Raw genomic sequence first — 8,775 nt, 5'->3', positions numbered from 1 at the left:
CGACAACAAGGAGTAATACTTCATACCCATTCTCCTTTCAATTCTCCGGTGTGGCCAGTGCAAAATCCTAATGGGAAGTGGAGGCTGACAATAGATTTTCGTAGGCTAAATGCTAACACAGACCCTCTTACAGCAGCAGTCCCAAATCTAGCAGAATTCATAACATTGATTCAAGAAAAGGCTCATTCAATCATGCCACCTGTAGATGTCAAAGACATGTTTTTTACGACACCTTTACAGCCAGAAGATATGGACCGTTTTGCTTTCGCATGGCAAGGACAGCAACGCACTTTCACTAGGCTTCCCCAAGGGTACAAACATTCTCCTACCCTGGCTCATCACGCTTTAGCCCAAGAGTTCGACAAAGTACCCAAAGCGGACAATCTAGCTGTTCATCAACACACTGATGAGACCCTTGTGGGAGGAGATGAAATAGAAGAAGTGAGAGATACCCAACAGAAAATAACCTCCCACTTAGAAAGCCTTGATTTGCAAATTCCCTCAGAAAAAACCCAAACCCCTTCACATGAAGTGAAATTGTTGGGAATTTGGTGGAAAGGAGGTATGACACGTATCCCACCTGATACCCTAACCTCTTCAGATCAGATTAAAATGCCTGAATCCAAAAAAGATCTCCAACATGCTTTAGGATGTGTATTAGTGCTCCGGAGAAAACACATCCCAGATTTTCCATAATTGCCAGACCTCTTTACAACTTGTTAAGAAAAGGGACAAAATGGGAATGGAGTGCTTCCCAAGAAGAAGCACGGCAATTGTTGGTTTTTGAAGCAACAGCCTCACCAAGCCCTGGGCCCTATTCATCCCACAGATGCTTTTCAGGTCTCCTCAGGGTTGTCAGTACACATATGGCAGCGGGGTCCTGAGGGTCCGACGAAGCCTCTTGGTTTTTACTCCCGTGGCTTTAAAGATGCTGAAAAAAGGTACACTACCTGGGAGAAAGGATTGTTTGTGGTTAGCTTAGCTCTCCTAGAAGCGGAGAAGATTGCACAACAACAACCAATTGTTTTGAGAGGCCCTTTCAAAGTTATTAAGGCTGTCTCTACTGGCACCACCCCCACCTGACGGGGTGGCCCAGAGGACCTCAGTAAGGAAGTGGTATGCTCAGATTGAACATGATTGTAGCGTCTTCTCAAGAACTGAAGGAGCTGTAAAAAATCTGGCAATCCAAGAAACTGAAAACTTGGGTAGCAGCCAGGACAAACCTGCCTCAGTCATTAGAGTAGCCCCTCCTTTTTCCCCCAAACGGTCAGCAAATTCTTGGCTTACGGATGCTTCTGCCAAGCGAGAAGGAAAGGTGTGGAAACATAAGGCTGTAGCCCTCCACACTTCCTCAGGTGAAGGAATTATCACAGAGGGGGAAGGCAGTGCCCAAGTTGGCAAGCTGATAGCTGTTTGGAGTGTTTTCCAACGTGAGGCACAGAATACTTCTCCTGTCTGTATCTACACCGATTATTCCTATGCTGTGTTTAAGGGATGGACTGAGTGGCTTCCTTTTTGGCAGCAAAAGGATTGTGAAGTTAACAGAATCCCAGTATGGCAAAAGGAAAAGTAGCAAGAAATTCTAAGTATTGCAAGTCCAGGGAATTTGGCCGTGGAGTGGGTAGCCTCTCAGCAGACAGATGGAAATGCAGCAGGAGAGTGGAACACTAGAGCTGACGAATTAGCAAGACTAAGTCCTGTGAAAAAAGATCAAATTACAGAGGACTGGGAGCACTTCTTAGAATGGTTGCATGTAAAAAGACAACGCACAGGTGCAAAAGATTTGTACAAAGAAGCCCTTGCTCGCGGTTGGTCTGTTACCAGAGAAATGTGTAAAACATGCATGTCAGCCTGTGAACAACGTCGCAGACGGCTAGAAAGACACCCTTTGGAAGATGACCCTCTGCATTTAAGAAAGGGTAAAGGCTTACGGGAAGCGTGGCAGGTAGATTATATCGGCCCCTTTAAAAAGTCAGGAAGTAAACACTTTGGGCTGGTAGGAGTAGAGATGATATCTGGGTTAGTCCAGGCCAATGCTTTTAAAAGAGCTACAGGAGATCATACTGTTCAAGCATTGCAGGCATGGTTTGGAACTTTCCCAAAACCACAAGAAATTCAATCTGATCACGGGTCTCACTTTACTGCCAAAGTTGTACAGGACTGGGCAAAAGGTGAAGGGATTAAACGGACTTTTCACACTCCTTACTACCCTCAAGCTAACGGCATCGTAGAAAGGACCAATGGTCTCTTGAAAGGACTTTTGAAACCACAGGAGGGAAATTGGGATGTTTGGCTATGGGAAGCTGTGAAAGGTGTGAATGATAGATGGGGGGTAAACGGGTGTCCCAAAATCACTGTCTTTTTCCCAACAGCTCCAAGCATAATTCTCTCACTGCAGGGACCAAATGATCCTAAGAATCCTGCACACTACCCTGGACAACCTGTTTCGGTAGATCTCCCTACCGTAGGAGAAGTACCACTAGTGCTAAAACGCCCTCTGAATAAATATGCATGGCTAGCCTCTGATGCCCTAGGGAGAGAGCATCGGATACATACACGCTGCATCATTCCATCATTCTAATTTTCTGCCTTTTGGTGGCAGACTCTGTTGTGTTCACTTTTCACAGAAGAACTCCGAGGGACATGAAGAAGAGCACATAAACCATGATAAGACTAGTGATACTTTTCTGCATCCTACCACAACACCAGGGCCAAAAACCAGCTGAGTGGCCATGGTCTGAAGCTACCATTAGGTACACTAGTGCTCTAGGATCCTATCCCAGAGATCGTTGCCCAAACCTAGCCACTGTAGCACTGCACGACTCTGAGGTATACCGTCCAAGTGAATGGGGATGGGACTTGAAGGATTGGACTAGAATCCTAAAAGGAACAAGAGGGGAAAAAATTAAGGTAGGATGCAGAAAAGTAGAAGGATCTCTTTACCAGAAAGCTTCCACCATTGCAATCGCTGGAAATTTTCTAAAACCAGATGGGAAAAGTGATTTGCACCCCAACATTACGGCCAAACTCTGCCCTACAACGGAGTGGGTGTGTGACAAACAAACCCCCTTCATCCTGTGTGGTTGTCAGAAGAATGTCGGTAACTACACCTTAGGCCCCAGTACCAACAATGTTGAAATCACAAAGCTTCGCAGAAACAAACTAACTGACTGCTGGTATAACTTTCCTCTAACCAAACCGACCTATGCAACATGCAATTGGCAAAATAACCCGGCAGATCAGCCAAGTCTGACAGGTTTAACTTATAAATTCAAAATAAACGCCGCAGCAAAGCCCATACTGAGTGCAGTAATCACATACCACGGTATAAGTACCCCCCTTGTGTTAGATGACAAGAATAAAGTTTTTCCACCCTTTATGGTAACCCGAGGTGACGATGTTACAATACGATGTGGATTAATTGCTGAATGTTTTACCGAACCTGTACACAGTTATAGCATTGGACCTCATGGCCGTGTTTTGTTTGGTGAAATTCAAAATCAAGATTGTTGGCTAAACCTTAATTGCTGTACAATTTCCCCATAAAGTCACGTGTGGTAAAAACAACACAAAATACTGGGGGGAACTCAAAGTCGATGTTGCAATACCTACCACCCAACCACCGGTCATGCTAAGCCCAAGAATTTTTGAAATTGGACCACGTATAACCACAAAAACAGGCCAACAACAACTATTGCTCAATCCGGCATGCTCCCTTAAACAAGTCAAGTTGCTGATGCAAAACAATGTCTCAGAAATTCAGCCAGCTTGTTCACCTTTTCTGCAGACTTCCTTCAAGGGGCAGACAACCGGGTTGCAAAAGCGGAACCCTTCTAAGAAACGGACGCAAAGAGACATAACCGGCGTTGTGGGAACAGGATTGGGAATCTTAAATAGTATTGATTCAGAAGTGCTAATGAATAAATTGGCTGCCACAACTACAGATTTGACTAAAATACAACAAGCCATCAGCGGTTGTTATCAAACATATTACCAAATTGAGAAAAGGTAAATGTGAATGACCACAAATTGATAATTGGCATGCTCCGTGCTACGCAAAACAACATTTCTTTGGCTCTCAGCTGCGTCCAGGCTCAATTGTGGATGCAGTCCGTTGCTGCCTCAATTGTAAGAGAAGGCAAAGAAGGCACTTTTCCTACTGAAATTCGGAACATAATCTGGGACGGTGCCACTGATTTTGAAAGAGAATTCCAATCCTGGTGGAATTTAGTGAATTTTACCTACAATCCCATCACAAACACAGCCACAGCCTTTGTACTAACCATACGTAATGCTTCAGTGCATTGGATAGTCCCTATCATTGCATTAGGGCTGAACCATGATGCAGCTATTCTCTACCCTTTCCAGCACAGAGAATGGGCCCGTCAAACTGGTAAGAAGTGGCAAACTGTTAATTTGGAAACTTGTATTGTCCGAGAACAACAAGGGTTTATCTGTGAAAGCAGTGCAATTAGACCTCAAGACATTTGTTTGGACACAGAACAAAATAGCTGTCCTTTTGAAATTCATCCTAACAAGATTCCTGAAACACTGCTTGTGTATATAGGCAATGGATGTGCATGCTTAAGAACTGCATGTGATAAGGTATTTCTAGAAAATGTAGTTGTAGATACTAAAACTCATTCAAATTCTTGTGTTTGTAACTTGACTAAAAGCACAGGATGTGATTTCTCTTATTTAGCCCCACTTACTTCTTATTGTATTTTACAGTCCAATTACACAGTGATCCACCAATTATTGCCTACCCCCACTGGGATGAACCTTACTTAGGTAAAGCACTTGTTGCTTCACCAGGATTTCATTGGAATTTTGGAAAAGATCAAGAAAAACAGACAGAAAACCTTGGTAACTGTTCATCACAATGGGAAAGAAACACATTGTTTTCTAGACAGAGGAAAGAAAGATGCTGGACACAGCTGGTGGGATACTCCTTTTGGGTGCTCACCTACTGCTACAGGTGTCCTGAACAAATTGTGTCATCCCATCCTTGTTCTCTTGATTTTAGTTTTGATTGGGTTTGTTTTATCAGCAATCTTACACATCATGAATTGCAGAATGATGAAACGGTTGACATCTGTAATAGATGTGCACAATTTGGACACTATCCCATCCACTGTGGACACCCCTAAGGTTATTGACACAAGATGAACTACATGAGTATTAAAATAAGATAAGACATGATTAAAAATTACAGGTGTATTTTGATTAAAAATTACTTATTCCTTCTTTTTCCTTTTCTTTCTCTTTTCTTATTTTCTCTACCCTTTTCTGGGATATGCTACCAACATTAACGAGTCCTGAAGACTTCGCAACAACACTACGAAATCGTGCTGATGGAGCTCTCCTGATGACAATCGTGAGTCATGGGGTGGTGTAAGAGACGGTCTGAAGATCCCTCATCTGCCTCACGATCATCGCCGAGGACAGAGGCTAAACACAGGAGTTCCGACCTGCCTAAGGTGGGATGTCTGCCAACTGTTGCCTGCAGGTGTGCCCGCTGGGAACTGGTACGCATTCCTGAGGAAATTTGTGCAGGTCACAGTGGACTGCGCCGTTCTTGCTGCCCAGGCGGGAAGGACTGCGCTGAAGCGGAAAGGAATGACCTGTCCTCTACACCTGTCCTGTACCTGTTTCCCAAAGCAACGAGCCTCATAACAACGGCTGTAGATTTGCCCCACCTCTTGGGGAAAAGGGCGAGATGTGGGGATACAGCTAGAAAGCAGAAGCGAGAGCACTGCTAAACTCATGCCAGAAGTAGACGCGCTAACGCTGTTAGGCCGCAAACCATAGCAGGCAGTATAGTTAGCATAGGAGAAAGGCATGCTTGGTATGTACCTGGGATAGTTAGGGCTAGCTTTTAGTTCTGCAATGTTATTACGAAACACAGATATGGTCTTGGCCAGTTGGCCCTCGTTTCGAAACAGGGCTATAAAGGGACTTTCTGAAATAACTGAGATGAGATCTCCCCACGGAAAGAAGACAAATCTATTGGCAGCAGAGCACGAGGACTTCATCTCATCCGTTGGTAGCCATTACCCCCCCTTTCTTCCTCTCTACTCTTTTACTTTGTTTTTCTTTATCTCTCTCTCTCTTTCTCTCCTCTATCGCATTACCGTGTTGTGGGTACTTAACAAAGGTGCACTGTTTTGATTAAAACTGAAATCCCTTGTGTCCTTTTGCACTCGGAGATCTGTAAACAAACCATCACGACCCTTACTTGTATTAACGGATCGTGACACATGTCCAAAAGAAAAAATCACTGGAACAAAAAGAGCAAACTGATCCAAGGTGAACTGATCCACGGTGAAAAACAGAAGCCTACGAAAATCTGGGGGGGAAAAAAAAAGGCAACTCACGTGCCCGATTCACAGATGCAACTCCTGCAAAACTTTTGAAGGCAGTCTCACTCCCTCTGCTGAACAATCAACTGGAGGAAATCCCACTCCAAATCTGTGGGAAACAACAAAAGTGGTGCAACAAGCACTTCATAGAATAAAAACTAAAACTCCACCTGAATAAATTAATGCAATTAACATTGCATTAATTTCACCTGGCTTTTTTTTTTTTTTTTTTTTTTTTTTTGAGGAAATCTGTTTCTTTTCTCTTTTCTAAGAATGTCAAACATCCCTGCATTGACGATAAAGAAAGCAGTTTGAGGGCAGAGAAAGTGCAAGCAGCAGAATCACATCTAAATGTGATAACCATTTACTCACGTGGACGCTGTCCCTTTGTGTTAGCCCCAAGGAGTTGTACTTCTTTTTAATAATCGGTCTAGTGGGCCAAATTTTCACTTTTTAAGAACCTACCAACACATGGGATGGAGCTGCATGAAAACCAATGAAATGTAAAGTGTCACCATAATTGCTTGCATTGTCAGTTTGTTAACGTTTGTCATTTAAGAATTTCTACATATTTGAAATCATACAAATATGTTCTAACCTTCCCAGTTCTGCCTCAGAAGACTTCAAAATTATTATCATTCAGCTAATTTTTTAAATTTACTATTTAGTGAATGAAAGAATCTTGACAAAACACAAGCAAATGCTAGAGAAGAAATGATTAAATCCCCCTTCCAGGGGACCCCAGGCGCTGACGGCTGCCACCGGCGTGCGCCAGGTCGGGACCGGCAGGCAGGGCTGCACCCCGCGTCTGCCACAACACCTGCAGCTTCTGCAGCCTGAAACACAGCTGGCTCAGGGGTTTCAATCAAGAGCCAAAAGATCTTGCTGGTCAATTTGGGGCAGAGAAAGGTCATCACTTCTAGCATGGCATAAGCCTGCCACTACATTTCTGTGAAGGACAATCACCTTGTTGCAGTGAAACTCCTGGGTAAAATACTGAAGCGCTTTCAGATTCATATTATCCGACATTTCGGTGACCTTCTTTTATACCTGCATTGCTTCATACTGCTGGTTGTGGGCACAAGTTCTTTGTACACTATCCTGGAAATTAAAAAGATCAGAAACAACACCCACCCCTCCCCCACCACCACCCCTTCCCCAGCCACAACCCTAACAAAACCAACCTCCAGAATGTTCAAGAGTTCAAATGAGAACAAGCATAGATGGGGCATAAAAAGATGGATCCTCCTTAGACATTTGTGCATGCAGTGCCCTGCAATCCACTAAGTTCTACTTCTCGTACACCAAATACCTGTCTTCGGAACTCCTTGTTCTCCATTCAAACCCTTCTGGGAGGGTAATCGAGGAGATACTCTTACATATTTTTAGCACATCTTGCACTAGGCAATTAAATCCAGTGCGCAGCATTACCTGACGAACTGAGGCGGTGACAAGGTCAATTAAGACCTGTTCATATCTTCATTTGGAGCTCTTCCAACTGCTTGAAAAGTGAAGCCTTGGACATTGAAGGTTCAGACTAAGGAAAATCCAAAACGTGGACAGCATCTCCCTTCTGCTGGAAGCCTTCAAGTTCACCACTGCAGTCTGCAGCCTACACAGATCATCTGAGGATTGTAAAAGTTCTCCAAGGAAGAACAAGAACAAGGCTAATGCATGCACACAAACGCTGATCAAAAGCACTTGATGCTCTTGGACAAAAAGATGTAACCTTCACTTTTGGAAAGACAAGGTGACTATGGCTGTCTCCACAGTACTCGTAGGAAAAAATCCCTGAAGTTTTGTAAAACCTCTTTTCAGGGCTTTGTTAACTTCAATTTGTTAAGAATTGGGGAACACAGAGAGACCTGTCACTTTTTTTGCAGAATGCCATAGAAACTGCTACACTCACTTCAACAACAGTCCACGTAACCTTCTCTGCAAATACTGACCATATGCAGTTCTGGTTGATACAAACCCCCATTACCTAAGAAAAGGAACAACTCGGCAAGCAGTTTGCAAAGATGAACAACTTAGCACGATTGCGGCTGATGACATGCCCTGACTTTTTTTACCTTCAGCTGTGGGTGCCGTACCTTCCTACCCTCGCACATGCCACTCAAAGCTGCTTGCGTGGAGCTCTCGCACCACCTATGCCAGCAACTGTGCCAAGCCGCCACCCTTCTTCAGCACCATCGCACCTACCACAAGGTAGCTGAATCAGAGGGAAAAGGAGGTCGCCAATGGAGGGAAGTTGTTCCCCCTGACAGCTAAGCTCCGACTCCGGGGTCCCTTATGTCCTTCCCAGGATAGGCAGGAAAACGCCTCGGCGGAGCGCAGCGCTGGGCGGGAGCGGCCGGCAGAGCACCGAGCGCGCTCCCCACTCCCTCCCGCCCGCGCCGCTGCGGAGACCCCG

This window comes from Coloeus monedula (genome assembly GCF_965178545.1).
Source record: "Coloeus monedula genome assembly, contig: HAP1_SCAFFOLD_94, whole genome shotgun sequence".
Lineage (NCBI taxonomy): Eukaryota > Metazoa > Chordata > Aves > Passeriformes > Corvidae > Coloeus > Coloeus monedula.
The sequence above is the reverse complement of the archived record's forward strand: the minus strand, read 5'-3'. Positions refer to the sequence as shown.